Raw genomic sequence first — 24805 nt, 5'->3', positions numbered from 1 at the left:
GCATTCCTCTACACTATCATATCACAATAGGTAACATCATAATAAAATAACTTTGGGGACCCAGCTTATGTAATTTTGCATGGGATTTATCCTTTTATATAAGGAACATTTATAGAGGAGGCTATTTAGATTGTCTCCCATCTACAAGGGAAACTTTGACAAGCCAGGAATATCTTATTATAACTTAGGCCTAGTCACATCAGCCTTATCCACCTCTCAGTGGTAAATATTACTATAAGTGTCCTATAAATTGAAGAGACTGAGACAAATAGGTAGCCTTGATAATGGTATTCCTAGTACCACCTTAATAATAAGTCAAACTATACTAGTGAACAATTGTATACGAGATAAATAAGAGGATAATAGGCGCTGAATCCCACTATCAAACACTGACTAATAAATAACAGGAGTACCCTATCTATTTGGGTATTCATTAGCCAATTTTACATTACTTTATTTGTGGCAAGCTCACATCTCCTATAGACAACTGTACCTTACAATTCAATCTGGAAGGTGTAACTTCACTGTGGAGATCCCCTGACTCAGACAGAGAGTGATAGCAGGGGTGTTCTCATAATAACATTGACCCTCACCTTAACCAACTTAATCCAGAGGTACATTTGTACTACTTCCCCTTTTTATTAAGGGCATTACCCCAGGAGACCATACAGGGGCATTAATATTATACACATTGGGATTAGGGAGGAATATAATTTTTTCACTCCCTTGAAATCACCTTCGTTCTGGGTCACACCAGCTGATATTTTTTACTATTTTGTTTTTTATTAGAGTAAATAAAAGTTAAGTTTTAAATCTGCCTTTCACGGGTTTCTCACCTATGGTACCTAGCTAGTTCGAAATATGTGCTGTTGAGTGCTATGTAAGTACATTCCTTTCAATTGCGTAAAGCAATTGTTTTTTTCTGGTTGTTTTCTTCTAGTGTACAGCACCTAAGTTCCTTAAATATATTTAGATTCTCTCCACCAATACAGTCCAAACATATGAGATACCAATAATATTAGGAACACAGCATTAGTAGTGCCGTCGTCTTTTCTTTTTCTAGTAATATATAGTCTCAGATACTGTGGTTTCACAGTCTTCCAGACGACAGAGCACACATCAACATTCAATAAACCTATTAATATTTCAAACTAGAAATTACCAATTCATTGTAATCTTAGCTAAATATACCGTAGGTTGTTTTGGCTACATCATGGCTGATCTTTTTGGCAAAGATAGATCTGAAAGACACTCTAGAAGAGCGACGGATTTGGACAATATGTTCAAAACTAATGCAAATGATGAATATACTCCTACCGTGTCACTGGAAAATCTATTAAAGGAAGTACACAAAAATATGTACAAACAAGAAAAAGTATGGTGGGATCAACAATTTTTCGATAAATACATCCAACAAAAATTAATCCCTAGAGGATTAAGGATACAATTGTTCCCGGCCTTTGAGTTTGAAAATCCCATACTGACAGATGAGTGGGAAATAGCTCTATCAGAATGTTCGTTCAAACTTATGAACATACTGATACGACATGATAAAGAGAAATATGACAAACTCGAATTGTCCATTCAGGAACAATATGCACAGCTCAAAAAATATGAATCACAATCTGATTTTGAAAAAATTTACAAAAACTATCAGAAAGAATTAGATCAGTATATTAAAGAATTAAGGGATATGAAGCAGGGAAAACTATACAGAGATATTAATGATTATAAAGAGAAGAAGATCTACAAATGGAGAAGAAGAAACTTCTATAAAAACAATTCAAGAAGTAACAATCAAAATATAATCCAGAGTGATGTCTCAGACACGGACGGTGAGGATAACATGAATAATGATTCTGCGGGTAGTACCCCAAGCACATCTACCTCTGTCTTCTCTTTACCAGCTAGAAATAAGAGGAAGAATTTTTTAGATCAAGGCACGTCAGAAGAGGCAGAACCTCCAGAAGAGGTCAAAAGTACAAACAAAAAACCCACCAGGTCCAGAGGCCACTACAGAGCTCCACAACGGGGGGGCAGGCAACATCAGAGAGCTCCAAGTCCCTTCTCCCAGATGAGACTAAATCATTAAAGGTCATCAACTTATCCGAATATAAGTTATCTCTGGAGCATATCTCAGTATTATCAAAAGGTCTATCTTTCTGTCCTACGGGACAACTCAACAAATTCGAAGTGATTAAAGACATACAGCTGTACGTACGAAAATTAAATTTAAAGAAATTTTTTGCCAAAAAATCTGATCCCACCCTATCAGAAGATGACAGGAGGAGTTTACAAGACTTAGAAAGCCTACTACAAGATAGTGAACCTCAATCCAAATCCTGGAGACGCCAATTGAAAACCAGGTCGACATTTGTACCTAAATATAATCTATCGACACAATTGGAAATATTCAATCAAGTGGTAAGTGAGGAAATCTCACAATTGAAAACGCAATACTCACAACAGAATCTCACAATAACTGAAAAACTGGCTTTAAAAGAGATCAGGTCCTGGGAGGACATAATAATAAGAGAGGCGGATAAAGGTGGAAATATCGTCCTATGGCCGTTATCGATGTACTTAAAACAAGTTGAAAAACAATTGAAAAATCGACAATGTTATCAAAAACTGTTGAACAACCCTAGCGAGACATACAGTAAACTTTACAATAATATCATCAAAGATGGCAACAGCAAGGGAATCATAACGGCGGACGAAACTAAGTTTCTTACAGTTAAGCATCCTAAAGTTGCCACCTTCTACCTCATTCCCAAAGTCCACAAAAATATAACAAATCCGCCAGGAAGGCCCATCGTTTCTGGCAACGAGTGCCTATCAGAAAAAGCCAGCCAGTATGTGGACCACAGACTAAGGGAATTCGTGGAGACACTGCCCTCTTATGTCAAAGATACCATGGAGGTACTACAAAGGCTCGAAAATATCAACACCAGAAAAGAAACTTGGCTTGTAACGGCGGACGTAGAGTCCCTATATACCTCCATAGAACATGACAAGGGATTAAAGGCAGTACAATTTTTTCTCAATCAAGGTTCCTCGGAAGAGGAAGATCACGATATGTTCATCCTCAAATTACTGGAATTTGTCCTGAGATACAATTTTTTCACTTTTGCCAATCAGTTTTACCTCCAAGTCCAGGGTACGGCGATGGGCACGGCCTGTGCCCCTACCTACGCCAACCTGTTCTTAGGATTCTGGGAAAAACATGTGGTATTCAATGATATCCATTCAGCAGCGACGGATAAAATACCATTTTGGATCCGCTACATAGACGACATCCTGTTTATGTGGGAGGGAAGCAGGGAAGAACTAGAAATTTTCCTTCTGAATCTCAACCAGAATGACTTAAACATAAAATTGACCTATACAATGAGTCAATCCGAGATAAATTTCTTAGATCTTAACATATTCAAAGATCAAGAAGGACGAATACAAACCAACCTCTATAGAAAAGAAACGGCAACCAACAGTATTCTACACAGTAATAGTTCCCATGCCCCCGGAACAACCAAATCATTGCCAGTTGGCGAATTCCTAAGTATAAGGCGAAACTGTAGTAATCGACAACTCTTTAACGAACAAGCAGAACTACTTGAAAAAAGATTACTGGACAGAGGTTACAGTAAAAGGAACATCAAAAGAGCCAAAAACAGGGCAATCCAAACTGATCGCACTGACTTACTGCACAAAAAAATAAAAAAACAGGATGAACAAGTTAGATTGATTTTAACATACAACCCACAGATTCATACAGTTAACCACATATTGAATAAACACTGGCATTTACTAACCCTAGACCAAGATCTAAAGCCAATTGTGGGAGACAGAGTCCAGATAGGATACAGAAGAACCCAGAATATCAAAAATATGGTATCCCACAGCCACTATCAATTGGCAAAAACCAGAACTGCCATTCGGGCAGGGTCATTTCCATGCGGCACTTGCTCAATATGCAAACACATACGCAAGACGGACATGATACAGGATCGGTTTGGTCATACCCACAAAATGAAAAATTATATCAGCTGCACCACAGAAAATATAATATACGCATTATTTTGCAGCTGTTCCAAAATCTATGTTGGGATGACCAGCCGACAACTGAGGGTCAGAGTACAGGAGCATATAAGAAATATCAAGAATGCTGCCAAAGACCAGGAGGATGGCAAGACAATATCTTCTGTAGCATCTCATTTCTTGAAACGACATCACTCTAACCCAAGAGAGCTCAAATGCCAAGGAATAGAAAATATATCTTTGGGCATTAGAGGGGGCAATTTGGAACAGGCCCTACTCAGAGCAGAATGTAGATGGATATATCTACTTGACAGCGTACACCCTAAAGGGTTAAACGAACAGAACAACTATTTCTGTTTCCTATAAGAACAAAAATCTTTGAGTTTCCATTTGGATAACAGATGAGAAAACTAATAAATCAATATACACAAGCAAAAATTAGGGTGTAAACCTGGGGGTAGAATAATCCAAGATTTTAAAGGGGGCGACAAGGAGTTAATCGCATTGACACACAACAGGGATAATTTTATCTAGCCAAACAGTAAACATAACATATAATAAGTTATGAACAATTGCACTATTGTAGCAAAGGCACAACAAATGATATAAGGTCATTGAAGCCAACTCATAACTGTTCAGAATGATGGAACTCAGAGACTATCCAGTAGTACAAGGCAATTACAATATAGTCAATTTATTGGTTGCTTCTATCCTAAAACAAGCGGCACATAAAAAATTAAAATCAAAATTAAAAATCTTAGTAAATTTACTACACATTTCAGCGATTTCTTTTTTCACTGTTTTCATTTTTTCTCACTTTTTCCTTCCCCCCCCCTCAAACCCCCCCCTCCCCTCCCCTTCCCATTTTTCACCTCACGAGTTTTCACACATAGTTTTATTATTGTCACCAGTACATGTATATTAATGTAAATAAACAGGGCAACAGAGGACCTGGCACTCACTCGGACACCCTCGGTATTTTGGCACAATTTTGACACATAACATAACAAATACCATTAAAAATTAAAAATTCTAGTTATGTTTATAATTCGGGACCTTATGTAATAACACTTTCTAGGCACGGTATTGTTCAATTAAACAAGATAAAAAGTGGAACACATTCGTCACCCTGCACGATTCACAACATTCAGACAAGCTTAACTCCAGCCAGGACCAACCAATCGGGGAAGTGAACAGCTTAGCCCATCAAATTATTATACTAAATGCGCCGCTACGGATTCATGAAATATAAAGTCTGGAACCTGGTTCTATCTTCAATTACCTATACGTTACACAGACTACATCCGAAACAATGTTTACTCTCTTTTTTGTCCTGTAAATTAACTTCTGAATACAATTTTCCCTTTCTAGTCATTCTAATCACCAGTAAAATATATATATAAATATATAAAATAAATACATTCGATTACGCTACAGCTTTAAATTAAGGCTTGAACCCCTTCCCTTGCAGCCAAAGATGTATTAGTATATCTTAGTCTGACCCATAGAGATATATATACATATATATATATATCTAGTCCTGCAACAAGTGTAATGATAATACAATGCAAGGTCGTCATTAAGAGGGTGGAAACCAGAACATGACGATAGTACACACCTCCCTAGTAACCTATTGAGTGCAAGTAGGGAGGAACCAATCCGATCAGCAGAAGAGGGACAAGCCTCTCTGAGACTGGCCAATAAAAAGCCCCATGAACGGCGGGCGCCCCACCTTTGACAAAGCCGTTTAGGCGAAACATGTCAGGGCCACAGGAGACTATTTCTCCCTTTTTAAACTAAACAGCAGTGTGACTTGTTGAACGAATGGATTATTAGAATTTAATTTAAACCTGTATGTTTGTGAGAGTGCCTGATTGAAATATATTTACGCTAAAGAAATATCTAGAAGTTACCTTACTTAGGCCTAGATTTGGAGTTCGGCGGTAGATGGGCTGTTAACGCTCCGCGGGTTTTATGTCTAACGCACGGCATTGTTTGACTCCGGTATTTAGAGTACAAAAAAGACCATCTAACGATGCTCCTAACGCGTGTATGTCACACGCGTAATCCAGCCCGCGTTAGACAGTCTCCCATAGAGATCAATGGAAAAGAAAAAAAAATTTGCTTTTTTCACCTAACACTCGATCTCGCGAGAAATACGCACGGCTCGGTCATATGACGCATACCACATCATGCACAACAATAACACGCCCCAAATGTCACAACAACAATCAATCAACAAAGCACACAAGCATTACACATTCACAAACGGGGGCATTTTTAACAAAATTTAATACGGGGAATACGCATATACTTTAAGATGCGGAAATTCGCAAAATAACAACAAGGAATAACAAATATATACATACACTTGAAAAATAATCGCATTCAATATCACTATATATTAGGACAAACATACATATACAACACTTCACTAATAACACACCATCGCAAATTCACTTTTAAAAACAATACTATTGGACAATGTTAGAGAAAACGACCACTATGACATCATCGCATTCTACACATTCCACAAATAATAACTCAAAATGAGCATGCGCAAATTCGCACACCTAATACACATTGCACTAATACGAATTGCTAATAATGCACACCTGAACACAATTTACAACGCAAATAGGTACATCATTAAACATTTACACAGGGTATATAAGCACCACACAAGCAGGGCTTCTTTGACTGTGTTGCTGGTGGGTCTTTGGAGATTGGAGGTTGAAGATTAGAGAGTTGGTGCATTATTGTGAGTTAGTGTTAGTGTGAGAGAGTCAGTTGTTAGTGGGAGTGGGAGTTAGTGGGAGTGGGAGAGAGTCAGTTAGTGGGAGTGTGAGTGAGTTAGTGGTAGTGGGAGTTGTTAGTGAGTGGTAGTGTGATAGAGTCAGTTAGTGGGAGCGTGAGTTAGTGCTAGTGTGAGTTAGTGAGAATTAGTAGTAGTGTGAGTTAGTGAGAATTAGTAGTAGTGTGAGTTAGTGAGAGTTAGTGCTAGTGTGAGTTAGTGAACGACAGTTGGTTTGGGTGAGTGTGCGAGTGCTTTTTCTGTACACTTAACACATTTACACGCAAACACATTCAATACATACATACACTTATCAATAACACTACATACACTCCATACCCCATACCCCCTCATACTACACTCCATACCTCATTCCCTGTAGTCCCATTCCCTGTAATCCCATTTCCTCTTATCCCATACCCCATACCCATCCCCTACCCATACCCTAGTTACATTTAGTTTACATATCCTCCTTTTAGTCTTATTCTTCTTCTGGTTTATTTAAATACTCCTTACCCTCTTTGTTTTTTTACATCCCTCTCACACTTTAAGCACCTTTTTTGTCTTTTGACTTCTTTATTTTGACCCCCTTTCATTTCATCACACTCACATTTTGTTTGATTATTTGGGGTTTAGTTTAGGGAACAGATGGAGACCAGGCAGGGGACAGGTAGAGGGGGGAGGAGAGGGAGGGGGAGAGGAACAGGGCAGGAAGGGGAGCAGGAAGGGGGGCAGGAAGGGGGGCAGGAAGGGGGGCAGGAAGCGGGGGTGGAAGCGGTGGGTGGACCCAGCCACTTGGTTCAAGATGAACAAGTGGCTGGGCCCAGTGGCGGTCAGAGTAGGGCATCACAGTCCGGGAAACAGAGGGCATCGTCACAGGGGAAGGCCAAGGCGACTAGGGAGGCGAGGTTTTCGATGGAGGAGAAGGAGGTCCTCGTAGAGGCCTATATGGCCAGGCATAGGATGCTGCAGCACCAAAAGACCACCCCGACTGACAAGAGGAGGCTCTGGAACGAGATCAGAAATGCAGTCAATGCAGTGGGTGGCCGGAACAGAGATCTGGATTCGATAAAACATCGCTACCGGGACTGTAAAATGGATCTCAAAAAAAAGTTAAGTCTGGAGGCCCGACATGCCGCAGGAACCGGTGGCGGACCTGCCCTGGAAATAGAGTTCTGCCGATGGGAGGAATTGTTGCGGCCCAGCATCTCCGAGGTGGAAGTAGTCGGTATCGGAGGAATTGATACCGGGAACCTGCCACTCTCATCTGACGGTAAGCTCATTTAAGAATAAATTCACATACGAATGTATTTCAATGGACACTATACGCAAACCTTTACTTTCATGATTAAGGTAGCGAATACAATTTGTCAAAACATTCAAATGTACTTATATTACCTAATTTGATTCATTCTTGAGATATACTTTAATGAAGAAATAGACATGCACACGGTGAAACAATCACAGGAGGCAGCTATATTCAGCTACCAATCGGCATCTTCTAAGCATATCTAGATATGCTTTCCAGCAAAGAATATACAGAGAATGAAGCTAATTAGATAAGAAAAGGACATTAGAAAGTTGATTATAAATGTATGCTTCTAAATCATGAAAGATAAAACATTGGGTATAATGTCCCTTTAAGGATCAGATTAATGCTATTACGCTGTTTACACGCATTCACAATTACTTTGCGGTTACATCAGTATCTAGGCTATAGGTTAGGTGTGCATTTAAACAGACTGAAAAAAAACGCTAAAACATTCAGATTTAACACAGATATCACAAACACGGTTTAGAAAATAAGGACATCGTATTGATTGTTAGATTTCAAAGTGGATTAATGAGGCTGCATTTGTAATTGTATCGTAAGCTAAGTCATTTAAAGCTTCATTTGGAAATATGCTAATATATACATTTTTTTTTTTTTCAAATATACAGAGTCCGGGGAGGAGGCAGCACAACAAATACAGCCTCCTCCATCTCCCCGGGATGAGAGTGGTGGGGAGGAATTTCCACTTCGGAGGGAAGAGGCCCCCCGTGACGAAGAACGCACGGGAGCTGATGAAGAGGCCCCGGAAGCAGAGGAGGAGCCCGCGGAACCAGAACCAGAGGCCCCTCAAAGACCCGCACCCCGCCGTGCACGGGTACCCCGCCGTGCACAACAAGAGGAAATAGCGGAGGTGCGGGTTCTACTAGACTACATAGACCAGATGCGTAACTCCCGGATACAGAATATAGAAGGCAGAAGTAGAATTATTGAAGAGCTCAGTGGCATTCGAGAAGGCCAAAACCAAATCATACACCTCCTTACTCTAATAGAAGAACGCCAAAACAGAACCTTTACACTCCAACAAGAGATGTTGAATTTCATCCGGGAGGCGCATGCTGGTCTGCATCCTGCTGCTGGGCCTCCTGCTGCTGGGCCTCCTGCTGCTGGGCCTCCTGCTGCTGGGCCTCCTGCTGCTGGGCCTCCTGCTGCTGGGCCTCCTGCTGCTGGGCCATCTGCTGCTGGGCCATCTTCTCCTGCTGCTGGGCCATCTTCTCCTGCTGCTGGGCCATCTTCTCCTGCTGCTGGGCCATCTTCTCCTCCTCAGCCATCTTCTCCTCCTCACCTTGGTCGTCCCAGTACTCTTCCTTCCACTCTTCCCACAACATCTCCAAGGAGAACTCGTCGGAGTCGGCAGTTGCCCCTCCCAGAGCCTCAGCCCCGTGGGAAGAGGGGAAGGAAGAGGAAGTAAGTATTTGTTTTCCATCTTTTCTGGTTTTTTTATTTAATGTGTAATGGATAGGTATGTGATGATGTGGTTTTCATACACTTGTGGACCACACTCTGTATATAATCGACTTCTATGGGACCGGGTCCATGGAGGCAGATTGTTTGCAGAGTGTGGGTTATAAGTGTGTGAAAACCACATCATCACATACCCATCCTTGTTCATGATATTGATTGGTTTCTGTGATGTGATGTCCAAACTGTTTCCCGAATCGCAAACAAAATTACCCTTACAATTATCCATGATGGCATATTACTGTTTGAATGCCAATAACACAGCTTAAAGGGACAGTCAGAAAATTATTGATTACAAAGAAAACACTGTATTACGCATTATCAAGTTGGAAACAACAAAACATGGAGAAATACGTGTGATTTATGTGCTTACCCTTGTATCTATGACTATGAAAAATGAACACTTATTTGTTGTTCTGACCTAACAACATATTAGATATCAATGATCAATACATGTTCAATAATATGCTGTATGAGCACAAGGTTTAACATATACAAATGCTATCCAAATGCCCTCTAGTGCTCAAATTGTACAATGATTACATGCACTCTTCAAGCTCGAAGAAATCAGCACACGAACCTCATAGGTTTAGATAGCAAATTAAAATAAACACAGACAAATGATTAATTGGTGAGAAAACTTTGATATCATTGATATTACATAATTGACTTTTAGAATAATGCAAAACATTATTTGTTTTCTAAACTGTCCCTTTAACAAAATTACAGATGCTAACATATATTTGAAGATTTTTGGTATATCTACATGTACTTGTTCAAACAAGAAATATTGAAAAAAGATTTATATTGACGTGATAAATAAAGTCTATTTTCTTAAAGAGACATTATTGTGTTCATTTATTTTCAGAAAGACATTTGTTTTAACAATGAATATGGTTTCAAGTCCTTTTAGGAGTGGGGGGGTGAAAATATGCTAACAATAATATATTTGGAGATTAACCAATGTGGAACTCATACATGATACAAAAATAAACATTTGCATTAAAGGGACAGTATACTATCTTTTTAACAGAACTGTATGTAATAGACACTACTACAAACAACAAGATTAACATATACTGATATCAATGTTACAAAGTTTCAAACACTTTCTAAGAAAACCGGGTTATCTCTATTCAAAATATAGATGAACCCCCATTACAACCGTAAAAAAACACAATACACCATCATACACAAAACAGGAGAAAGCTGGAGATGGTACTCACATGAAACTTAGAGGCTTGGCGAGGAGTCTGATAATTAATTACATTTGATTTGAACAGAACCAAAATGAAACGTGTATTTGTTAAACAATGGACTATCTAACTAGAGACCAAATTTAAAGATTTCATTTATAATGTGAGTGTCTAATGAACCTTTAATAAAATATAGAACGAAATTACATTTAGAAGAAGTCGGCATCATATATTTAGCATATGATAAAGATAAATGCATATTGATTACTTGATTCTAACACAATAGCGCATATTTATTCATTAGATATCTTTAACATTAAACACAACAGTCATTTTTCAGAAAAAGGAACATATTGTTGACAAACATATTAAACAACATGGACTATAGAGATTTGCACTTGCCTCGAAATATCTTATGCATGAAAACATTTTGCTTTCGTTCGTTTATTCAACCAGACATCCAGCAAAATAGAATTTGGTGGTCTTTATCAGCTACGGGTCAACAATGTAACATGATGCAAATAATACATATTCGCAAGGTTATTAAAATTGGCTGCAGTCACAAATGTGTTTAACATGCACAAACAAATATTGCGGGACTACGTAATACAATCAGACGTTTTTTTACCTTTGCAGGTGACGTCTTAACATGGCGCTTCCTTGATCACGTAAGAACGCCATCCAATAAAAGGCACATTCTTGATCACGTAAGAACGCCCAAAAAAAAAGGCGCATCCTTGATCGCGTAAAAACGCCATCCAATAAAAGGCACATTCTTGATCACGTAAGAACGCCCAAAAAAAAAGGCGCATCCTTGATCGCGTAAAAACGCCATCCAATAAAAGGCACATTCTTGATCACGTAAGAACGCCCAAAAAAAAAGGCGCATCCTTGATCGCGTAAAAACGCCATCCAATAAAAGGCACATTCTTGATCACGTAAGAACGTCAGTCAATACAAGGAATCATTGGACAGCCTGGCAGGTGACGTCTTAATCAACATGGCGCATCCGAGATCGCTGAAAAACCGCAGCCAATACAAGGACTCAGTTGACAGCTTGGCATATCACTAAGAAACGTATTTATATTTTAGGAACTAGTATGTGTCTAGATTGCTATCTAGGAATGTCACGAAATCATGAATCATCTTTTCGGACTTGACTGTCCCTTGAACTATAGCTATGGTGTATATCTTTAACATTTAAAAGATACACATGAGAAATACATATGACATTGATGTTTTAAGATATGTTTTGATTTTTTGGGAATAACAATCATTATACATGGATTGATTAAACGTGTCATTTATTCAAGTTTAAAAATGGTCAGCCTACCTATTGCCATATATGGGAGAAGTATTTTGTTAACAAATATTCATCATCTAAAATATGCGCATTACACAGAGATTGATTTGGTTACTTTTACAATAAGATAGAATTGAAAATGAAATACATGTGCTGTCAACATTACAATAAGATTGTTTATTAATAAGATTATATGTCCTTGTTCATGTAAAAAGGACAAAAACGCTTAAGAAATGGAAATACATTCATTAACAATTGTGTTCACCATCACTTAAAGGGACATGATTATTTTTTTTAAAAAGAGGATACACATAGACAATACTTTTTAAATAAAATGAAAACTTTACAGGGATTATATCATTGTATCAATCCTCAGATCATTTGTTAAAGGTGCATCAATTCATGCAGAGTTTCGAAATACACACATGGATGTGAAAATTTAAATATACATATATACACAAATAACTATCTATATATACATATATAAAACAATTACTATGCTAATCATAATCATGCAATGATAAAGCTAATAGAAAAATACATAAAGACAAATAATAAGATTACATTGGAGATGTTAATCTTAAAGTCATTTACAATTGTCTTACATATATAATTTTTGAAAAAAATTATTTTTGGTAGGTCCCTTTAAGGATCAACAAGATAAACTAGAGCTTTCAAAAAATAACAGGAAGAATGAGGACAAATAATCGTGCAATGACATGTCTTTTATTAATATGTAAGAAAACATCAACAACGTTTAGAAATAATATTGTAAAAATAAGGAATATTTGAGCCATATGACAAGGTAACAGAGTGCATCACAGTCCATGAAGAGAGTTGCCAAGGGCCAGCATAGCCCCATTGGAGACATATGACAAGGTAACAGAGTGCATCACAGTCCATGAAGAGAGTTGCCAAGGGCCAGCATAGCCCCATTGGAGACATATGACAAGGTAACACAGTGCATCACAGTCCATGAAGAGAGTTGCCAAGGGCCAGCATAGCCCCATTGGAGACATATGACAAGGTAACAGAGTGCATCACAGTCCATGAAGAGAGTTGCCAAGGGCCAGCATAGCCCCATTGGAGACATATGACAAGGTAACACAGTGCATCACAGTCCATGAAGAGAGTTGCCAAGGGCCAGCATAGCCCCATTGGAGACATATGACAAGGTAACACAGTGCATCACAGTCCATGAAGAGAGTTGCCAAGGGCCAGCATAGCCCCATTGGAGACATATGACAAGGTAACAGAGTGCATCACAGTCCATGAAGAGAGTTGCCAAGGGCCAGCATAGCCCCATTGGAGACATATGACAAGGTAACACAGTGCATCACAGTCCATGAAGAGAGTTGCCAAGGGCCAGCATAGCCCCATTGGAGACATATGACAAGGTAACAGAGTGCATCACAGTCCATGAAGAGAGTTGCCAAGGGCCAGCATAGCCCCATTGGAGACATATGACAAGGTAACAGAGTGCATCACAGTCCATGAAGAGAGTTGCCAAGGGCCAGCATAGCCCCATTGGAGACATATGACAAGGTAACACAGTGCATCACAGTCCATGAAGAGAGTTGCCAAGGGCCAGCATAGCCCCATTGGAGACATATGACAAGGTAACAGAGTGCATCACAGTCCATGAAGAGAGTTGCCAAGGGCCAGCATAGCCCCATTGGAGACATATGACAAGGTAACAGAGTGCATCACAGTCCATGAAGAGAGTTGCCAAGGGCCAGCATAGCCCCATTGGAGACATATGACAAGGTAACACAGTGCATCACAGTCCATGAAGAGAGTTGCCAAGGGCCAGCATAGCCCCATTGGAGACATATGACAAGGTAACACAGTGCATCACAGTCCATGAAGAGAGTTGCCAAGGGCCAGCATAGCCCCATTGGAGACATATGACAAGGTAACAGAGTGCATCACAGTCCATGAAGAGAGTTGCCAAGGGCCAGCATAGCCCCATTGGAGACATATGACAAGGTAACAGAGTGCATCACAGTCCATGAAGAGAGTTGCCAAGGGCCAGCATAGCCCCATTGGAGACATATGACAAGGTAACACAGTGCATCACAGTCCATGAAGAGAGTTGCCAAGGGCCAGCATAGCCCCATTGGAGACATATGACAAGGTAACACAGTGCATCACAGTCCATGAAGAGAGTTGCCAAGGGCCAGCATAGCCCCATTGGAGACATATGACAAGGTAACAGAGTGCATCACAGTCCATGAAGAGAGTTGCCAAGGGCCAGCATAGCCCCATTGGAGACATATGACAAGGTAACAGAGTGCATCACAGTCCATGAAGAGAGTTGCCAAGGGCCAGCATAGCCCCATTGGAGACATATGACAAGGTAACACAGTGCATCACAGTCCATGAAGAGAGTTGCCAAGGGCCAGCATAGCCCCATTGGAGACATATGACAAGGTAAAAGAGTGCAACAGGCACAACAATAAACTGTGAAAAAGGCCAAATGGCAACAATAAAACAAAACATCAACATGTGGACAGAGGATTCTCATCTGCGACCTTGGAGCATCTCCAGATCCTCCACTTACTGGTCATCCCCTTCATCGTCCTGTGCATGTCCAGCTCCAGATTCAGGCATTGAATGTAATCGCATGATCTGCCGCAGAGTCAAATGCTGAACCTGGAGCTGGGCCTGCATGGTGTCGTTCATCCCTCTCAGGACAGCTGCGTTCCTCAGCACGGCCTGCTCTACTCGTGCTAGACCTTCTAGCATGAGCCATGCTGAGTCACAGCCTAAAATAAAGAATAAATTAAATATTAAGGATAATTACACAACAGACGAAAAAATAAGCAAAGATACATTGTCATCATAAAGACAAATCATTCTTTACATCAATGAGTTTTAATTGATTCTTTACACATGAAATATGTTATTCAGACAGACTGAAATCATTAAAGGGACAGTTTACTCAAACATGTTGTCCCCTTTAATTGGTTTTAGATGATCCACTTATACAGCTTGAGTGTATAAAATCTTGTTAAAGGATTTACATTGTACTTACATTAGCAATTTAAATATTTTAATTATACTGTGGTAGGCACACCTATCCTTAAACATTTTGGCGTTGAGGACAAGCTGTGTAAACATAGCAACCTGAAGAAATTACATTCCCACTGGGTTAGACAAGAGATAATGTATCAACATTTGTACATAAATTGTTGGATCCAAGTAGTGGTGATTGTTATATGTAGTGATATCAAATTAAAGGGACACTGAACATAAATATTTAATTGACTGATTCAGATAGAGCATGACATTACAAATATGAAAAAATTACACATATTCTTTAAATGTTAGAATTCTCTAGCTAGATTTTGAATGCAAGAATGTCGGTTTGTAGGGCAGGCCATATTTGTTTATCAACTTTGTTTGTCCCTGCTGGTTGATGGATACATTCATCCAACAATAAAGAAATGATGTCCACAATTATTTTCTATTTAAAAATAATTCTAGGCATTTCTTTGTTTCAATAAAGATAGCAAGAGAATGAAGAATAATTCATAAGAGTATTAAATTATAAATTTGATTAACATTGCATGCTCTATTTGAATCACAATATAAAATATTTACCTTCAGTGTACCTTTAAGTATCTTATAATGTGGATTTTGAATGATACTTACAGCTGTGCCTGGGAAGGACAATCCGACACCCAGGACAATGAAGGTTGAGACAGGGGGGAGGGATGGGATTGGCGTGGGGAGGGATGGGATTGGCGTGGGGAGGGATGGGATTGGCTTGGGGAGGGATGGGCTGCTGCTCTGGGGTAGCCCGTACAGCTGGGGAGTGGTGAGTTGGGGGCTGGGCAGCTGGGGTAGCTGTACGGGCCAAAAGACGGGGAGAGCGGCGAAAGGGGACGAAGGGGCGTTTTTTTGGAGGGATACGACAGGACAAATGGGAAGGGCCGGGAGGGGAAGGGGGCTGGGCAGGGGGCTGGGCAGGGGGCTGGGCAGGGGACTGGGCAGGGGGCTGGGCAGGGGACTGGGCAGGGGGCTGGGCAGGGGGCTGGGCAGGGGGCTGGGCAGGGGGCTGGGCAGGGGGCTGGGCAGGGGGCTGGGCAGGAGGCTGGGCTGGGGACTGGGCAGGAGGCTGGGCAGGGGACTGGGCAGGGGAGGAACAATGATGACCAGAAGCAGAGGATCCATCTGAAATAAATATAATAAATATATTAACATCTAATACATCATGAAATCAAATCAACGCATTTCAACTTGATTATGTTTGCAATATACTTAGAAGTATGTTTGAATTTCTAAACAATGATGACATGAGGATATGGTATGCATATAGGCACTCAGATGAATATCAATGACTGTCTGTACAATTATAACATTATTATTGTGGTTTGGCCTAGAATATGCATGTGACATCATGATGGCATTAATTTCAAATCCAAATATTTAAACAAATCCAAGCATATCTTCATGCTGCCTGATATAGAAAGGGGGCAGTAGTGTATTTGAACAGACAAATAATATTCCTTTTTAAAGTGCAAAAGCTGGAGACTTTGAACGTCTTCAATAAAATGATTTCCAATAAAGCAACATGTTGGAAACATGATAGATATATTTCACATACCATCAGACTCCAAGGCAGCGTCTTCCTCCTCTGTCACACATGTTAAATCAATCTCTGTAAAACATAACATGTTGTGTACACGTTAAGATCAGATATTATAACATATGTTACTGTTGTTCAAAGACACACATCAATGTTGCATTAAAGATATACACACCCAAAGTTATGATTTACATCATTTTGATGGAGCATACAAATTACATTAGATTTGTTATTCTCAATGATTCAGATTTTCTATGTATTGTTTGTATTAATTTCTAAATCAGAAAAGCATAGTACATAGAACATTTAAGATTTCTCATGTGTGTATCACTTGATGACTGTTGTCAAAAATGAGCATGGAAACAAACATATGCTATACATATTCTGAATAACAAAGGTGTAGACTAATAAAGTTGTAATTATTAATCTTTCAATATTCAAAGAAAATTAATATATAATCAGAATAGAAAATTATATGTTTGTTTCAAATGTTATGCTTCATCAGAATCATGCTCATAATATTGATTACCAATACACCTTCAATGACATATAAATGAGTCAATGGACTTACCAGGGGACCGCAAAGGCGGCTCTGTGTCACTGCTGGATTCCTGTGGGCTCCCCACACCAACTCTCTCTATGAATGATATAGATATATATTAATAAACACATTTGGGATATCACTAAAATCACATCTGTATCGAATTTTATGATTAATCAACTTTAAAATGTGAAGAATAGAGCAGTCATTAAACAAATAAATGCTTGATTGAATCAAGGGGATTCTGTTAAAAATGATGTATTGAACATATGTTTAATTTCTGACTATATTAGACATCAAACTCATCTCATACGATGCTATTGCATATCTAAATATACCCATTGATCAATGTTCTTCAAAGAATACACACAAACCACATTTTGAATAACAGCTGTTGACAAATATAAACAAAGACATGTGGCACATCGAGCCATTTGTGCAATGTACAGTAATCTTGTTTAGGACACAACACATATTGATCACAATACAAAACCAAATTGATTAGTACAAATATGTAATGATGGTGCTGTTAGAGTATGCTGATATCTATAAAGTAACTCCAACAGTGAATATGTGAATTATATATCAATATTGTTTAATCCAAAGAATGTAAAGATGAATGAATCTATTGTTTATTAAAGGGACACTGACATGATTTATTTCAGTCATTGATTTTACATTTCAAACTGTTCAAAATGATTTAACATTGACTCCTATTATAATTTTAGTGTTGCTACATTTTAATCTTAAAGGCAGATAAGCAATATTGGATTCCATAAATATTGTTTGTTGAAGGTATCCACCAATCATCAATAAAAACCCAGGTTGGTCAACCAAAATTGAGCTGCAGATAAACGTACATTCTTGATTTTAAAATCCATTTAGCAATAGAATATTTCACATATGATGATAGTATTATATTTAAATGTTTATTAATATTGCATACTCTATCTGAATGACAACATTAATAATTGTAGCTCAGTATCCCTTTAATATAAAATTTTATTGATTTGACAATGTTGGTGTTAATGAATTCTCTACTCCATATGTTGATGTAATGAATGGGATTGAGCATGCAATTCAAATCTAATATGTTATTTAAGGATATCCGAAGAATTATTTAATTTTCATCTATTAAAGGGACATTACATATAAATATTGAACAATGTGGATTTAGTATGTAATGTTCTGTCCATGTTTCTAAGACAAATGTCAATTAAAATGAGACATACCATACTGTGACAAGCCCTGCCTTAAGGATCCAGCAGCAACATCCATATCTGTAATATATTAAATGAGGATTGCATATAATTAATACAAATCATGCCATGTTTAAAATCTTTACATTATTAGCTAATCAATTTAAAACTATTAATCCTTTGGTAGTCCCATGAGTTAATTGTTTCCTCAATTAAATTCATGATAAATATATCCTGTACTCTTATTTTCAATCACTTGTGTTGTTTACTGTAGCTTTAATTATTTTTTGTTGTTATTTCATTATCATCAATTGATGGGCATATGTTATAATTTATTTGTATTATTTTTTTATTATGTATAATATTGAAAATAAGAATACTGTATTCTTCACATATATAATAATTCACATTTCATTTTGACCAACATGTATAAAGCAATGCCACTTACAGCAAAGCCATGTTAACGTGGATGCGCAATTCCATTTTCGCGATCATTGCGCAATGATTCCAAGCGGAATAACGCATCCGTCATTTGACCAACATGTATAAAGCAATGCCACTTACAGCAAAGCCATGTTAACGTGGATGCGCAATTCCATTTTCGCGATCATTGCGCAATGATTCCAAGCGGAATAACGCATCCGTCATTTGACCAACATGTATAAAGCAATGCCACTTACAGCAAAGCCATGTTAACGTGGATGCGCAATTCCATTTTCGCGATCATTGCGCAATGATTCCAAGCGGAATAACGCATCCGTCATTTGACCAACATGTATAAAGCAATGCCACTTACAGCAAAGCCATGTTAACGTGGATGCGCAATTCCATTTTCGCGATCATTGCGCAATGATTCCAAGCGGAATAACGCATCCGTCATTTGACCAACATGTATAAAGCAATGCCACTTACAGCAAAGCCATGTTAATGTGGATGCGCAATTCCATTTTCGCTCTGTGACGCATATTCTGTAGAGCGCAAGACACATCATTCCTATTTCATGTGTCACTAATCTAAAATCAGATATCTAAACATCATATGTAGTGTATGTTGTGAGATCTGTATAGGTTTAGTATCTGACTATATACACATTTTTTGATAAAAATAACAAATATTAAGATATTATATGAAGTTGGATAATTACCTGGTTCAGATTCTCTTTCATCTCCTCCCAGGCCACCGGACGGAGAAGCAGCTGCCCTGGCCCCCGCGTCAGGACTTTCAGATCCCGCAGCTGGGAGGGAAGAAGAGGAGGCCGAGGATGGCGAGGATCTAAATCTTTTGGGGACCCGGAGATTGAGGAGCTCGCATAAAGTCACCTCATAAGGGAGTAGGTACAGTTTCCGCGGGGCCTCTCTTTTGCCACCTCTTTTACGGGCTTGTACCCAGTCCCTTATGAGGTTGACTTTTTTTGATAACCGCAACCTCATATCTCCGAATCTCCTCATGATCTGATCCTGGGTCCTCTGGACATCACACACCAATCTAACCGCATTGGTGATAGACTCCCAGAGGGCCTTCTTAACATGCGCATCTGTCAACCTCCTCTTGTTCCCAAACAGCTGGGGATAAAAGTCCTTGACGGCGTGGACCAGTGCAGCGCTCTCCTCCTTGGTGAACCTGGGAACTGACATGCCTGCCGAGTTGCGTGGATATAATAACAAATACACCAGCAGGCATTAGAGAACTGACAAAGATGGCAACGTGTAATGGACTTTTATATGGTGAAGTAAACATGAGATGCACCATGGGACAAGTTATCTGTACATCTGATTGGATAAAAGTTTGAAATATTGTTAGAATGTCTGTGAGACCATCCTGACTCAAGTTGTGTTTGTGTGATGAACTCGGATTGGCCGTTCCTTAATGTTTCATATCTTAGTAACTTCCTTACACATACCTCATGGTGGTGCTGTTACTTCATTTTTCATGTATACTTATTAGTAACTCATGGGCCTGTCATGCGGATATGTGTGACGCAGATTTAATATCCGTGATCCGTTAAATATTAATGATTAAATTCTCTTTAAAATCTAATACTGTCACATTATTAAATGTTGTAGACATTTCTCGGTTTAATAACGGTCTTTTTCTTTAATACAAATACACATTTAATATTGTATGGCTTTATTGTTCATAAAATCCATTTATTGACTTATTGTGAAGTATTGATATTGCTCTATTAAATGTATTTCATAATGCACATTGATTGTGTGCTATTGCGTGACATTATACTCTAATGTTTAAAGATGCTAATCTGGTGTTTCAAGATGCGTTTCCCACGCAATATTTCTGAATGTTCAAATTCAGGTTATAAGGTCAGTAACTTGGATAATCTGTTTATAAATGTTAAACTACAGGTTTGTTTGTTATTAGCAAATAAACCTTGAGCTTGTATTTGTCTGAAGTGCTCATATATGTTATTGTGCAATGGCGTCTTTATTTTTAAATAGACATTACAAACAATTGTCTCAAATGATCTGTAGAGATAGAAGATTGTTTAGACTTTAAAATGTAAATCAATTTATCTTAGTATTTATATATCCTCAACAGAAGAAATTTAAATGCACATGGTTGAGCCAATCACATAAGGCATCTCTGTGCATCCACCAATCTTCATCTACTGAGCCTATCTCGATATGCTTTTCAAGCAAAGTATGTCAAGATAGGAAGAGAAGTAAATACACTATTTAAAGCTCTTAAAGGGACACTGTCCAAACAAATTTAGCGTTGGTGATTCAGATTGAGCATGAAATGTTAATCAACTTTATAATTTAATCCGATTCACAAATGTTAACAGTTATCTTGTTATCTTTCTTTGCAAATCAATAATTATATTTTAGATTACGGACAATTGTTTCCAAAAAACCTGGGTTGTCCTTGATGATTGTTGGATAAATTAATCCAACCAAAAAAAGCAAGTTCTGTCCAGAGTACTGAAGCAAATAAATTATCTATTTAATGCCTTTTTTTAAACTAATGATAGCAACATCACAAGGAGCATTCATAATACGAGACAATGTTTAAAGTTGCTTAAAATAGAATACTCATTCATAATGTATAAATCATTAATTTTTTAACTGTCTCCCTTTAAGTATATTTTGATTTCATGTCCCTTTAAAGAAACATTTCACAATAATGCTTAAAATATCAGAAACATAGGCACCTTCCTTTTGCTAAATTAGTATAACATATAAGTAAAGCAAATTTAGATTAACTTCTGGATTGTTTTACACTCTGACTGAAATATATTTTGTAAAGGAGGTATTTTGGAGCCTTCAGCTTAGAGGGACATTAAGCTATATGTTATGTATGCATTTTGTATAAGATTATAATATTTGAACAACTTAATATGTTTTGTTATTCAATCATTAGATTGTAATTATATATTCTTGGATTAAATACATATCCACATAGGCTATTTTGATGCTGATTGTTGGTTGCACATAGATGCCTTATGTAATTGACTAAGATATGTGCATTGATGTATTTTTTTAAAAGTATATTTAAAGACTGAATGTAATTCTATATTACATTATAAATATGTTTAAAATCTTGTATTATTTTTAAAACAAATCTATACACAATATACTTTGTGAATGTCCCTTTAAGGACCAAAACATTTGTAATGTTGATTTAACATTGTCAAAATAAACTAAAGGGGAATTCAAATTATATATAGATATTTGATGTCGAACCCAAGAGGTAAGATTTTAAAAACTACATAATATTAATAACTATAGTTAAATGACTCCAGTAGAAAATTACATCGATTAACCTGGCATCCAATAACTAGCTTGTGAAAAATATGAAGTTAAATGACCTACCATTTATAAAAGTAAAAATTAAAATAATTTCGAAAATAATGTTTTGAGATACCTAAGGAAGATACAAGATCTGATAAAATTAATTTTACATTCAACAACACTGTCACTTTAATGTAATTGAACCACTTCCCCTTCTTAAAAGTGAAATTAAATAATTAGAGATATTTTGACTACATATCCGAAATTAATTTAACATCTAAGAATTTCCTAAGAAAAGCATCGATGGATCTCACTCCCCAATTAATGTTAAAAAAGATAGTTTAATGTAATATTCTCGGAATCAGTTGATTTTCTAAAATTAATGCATTATTTGATCTTATGCATGTGCTTGTCAAATAGCCAACTACCAGTCATGGGAGTCAAACTTTTTTTTATTGACAGATTATATGGATATTTATTATAATCTGTTCAAAAGAATGTATTTAATAATAAAATGTTTATTATTAACATTTAAAAAAAAAAAAAAAAAGTTTATGAAAAATAAAAAATTCCTGGAAGTCATCAGATGCCAATCTGAAATAAAAAAATAAAAACACCATTATATTGTGGATTAAAAATTCAATTTAAATATCCAAAATTCTAATTATACATAATAATGTATATCACATTTCAACAATATATGTATGCTGAACATAAATGTAATATTTCATGTCCATTCAAATACCTCTATATCAACTATAATATGTATTCCTTTTTCTGATTGTGATCCCTAAATATCTAATGATGAAATAAGTATGACTAATGTATGTAAGCTAACAATAATCAACATTCTTCATGTGATTCTTAACTAGCATGCACCAACCTGGACAATGCATGGTCTTTGAAAGTCAATTCAGGGTTAAACAGTTGATCTTCAATAGGTGTCTTATTCATCAGTTCATTAAATAGAGGACTGGGAAATACCATCTAAAAAAGTACAATCATCTAAGTGTCTGATTGTGATCCATAAATATCTAATTAACAACTAAATATGACTAATGTATGTAAGCTACTAATATTCTACAGTCTTCACTAGCATGCATTGGTACACCAACCTGGACAATGCATGGTCTTTGAAAGTCAATTCAGGGTTAAACAGTTGGTCTTCAATAGGTGTCTTATTCATCAGTTCATTAAATAGAGGACTGGGAAATACCATCTAAAAAAGTACAATCATCTAAGTGTCTGATTGTGATCCATAAATATCTAATTAACAACTAAATATGACTAATGTATGTAAGCTACTAATATTCTACAGTCTTCACTAGCATGCATTGGTACACCAACCTGGACAATGCATGGTCTTTGAAAGTCAATTCAGGGTTAAACAGTTGGTCTTCAATAGGTGTCTTATTCATCAGTTCATTAAATAGAGGACTGGGAAATACCATCTAAAAAAGTACAATCATCTAAGTGTCTGATTGTGATCCATAAATATCTAATTAACAACTAAATATGACTAATGTATGTAAGCTACTAATATTCTACAGTCTTCACTAGCATGCATTGGTACACCAACCTGGACAATGCATGGTCTTTGAAAGTCAATTCAGGGTTAAACAGTTGATCTTCAATAGGTGTCTTATTCATCAGTTCATTAAATAGAGGACTGGGAAATAATCTACAAAATAGAAAATCATCTAAGTGTCTCCAATAGGATGTCTCCACAGCCTTATTCTATCAAATAGTTTGCACTTACCATGTGAACATGTCTTTGTATGTTTTTCAAGGTCAGCAGATTGGAAAGATAATGCCAGACATGATCCCATTGGTATACTTCAATTTCAATCTTGGCTTTTTCCCCACTGTCAGTCTGGGCAATCTTCACTGTCAGGCTTCAAATTGTTCCCTTTCAGTCTTTAGATTAAGTCATCTCCCTAATGTAAGAAATTATATCAAAAAAATTCATACAAGTGTGTGAATCAGTTCTGTACCCCTCTCCCACCCCCCATTTCATAATAAATATCTGTCACTAGCTTACTAAGCCTGTGTATGAACCTGTGTTATTTTCTATCAAGTGTGAAGATGAGTCATATTGAGCAGAACAAACCTCTGTGTGACATTGAACCATAGTCATTCTAGAGTATCCCTTTCTGATTATGTACATTTTAAGTAATGTGTAAACAAATTTCAATTTATGAAAATGTATGCCATATTATGTATTTGTGTACAAATCATGCCAGCAACAGTCCATACATTTCTACTTACCATCTGATGTCCTCTTTAAAAACCAGGTGGCAAAGACTCGCTATAGGACCCAATGCCCAGAGCATCACCTATATTATGAAAATTAAAGATTATTCTAACATTTGATCAATACTAACATGTTTGCACAATTCTCTACTTGTCATTTCCATAGAGTTCACATCTATTGAAAATACTACAGTCTAACTTCTATTCTTTACCGTCTAAAGTGGCGGTTGATGACGTCTGCTCTGACATCAAGTCCCTCGTCCTGGAATTCCCCCTCTAGAACAGGATCATCCTCCTCATCTCTGAGGAGGTCTCTGTCCACCGGGACGGCCTGCAGCATCCCAGCCCGC

This window comes from Bombina bombina, chromosome 7 (genome assembly GCF_027579735.1).
Source record: "Bombina bombina isolate aBomBom1 chromosome 7, aBomBom1.pri, whole genome shotgun sequence".
Taxonomy (NCBI): Eukaryota; Metazoa; Chordata; class Amphibia; order Anura; family Bombinatoridae; genus Bombina; species Bombina bombina.
The sequence above is the reverse complement of the archived record's forward strand: the minus strand, read 5'-3'. Positions refer to the sequence as shown.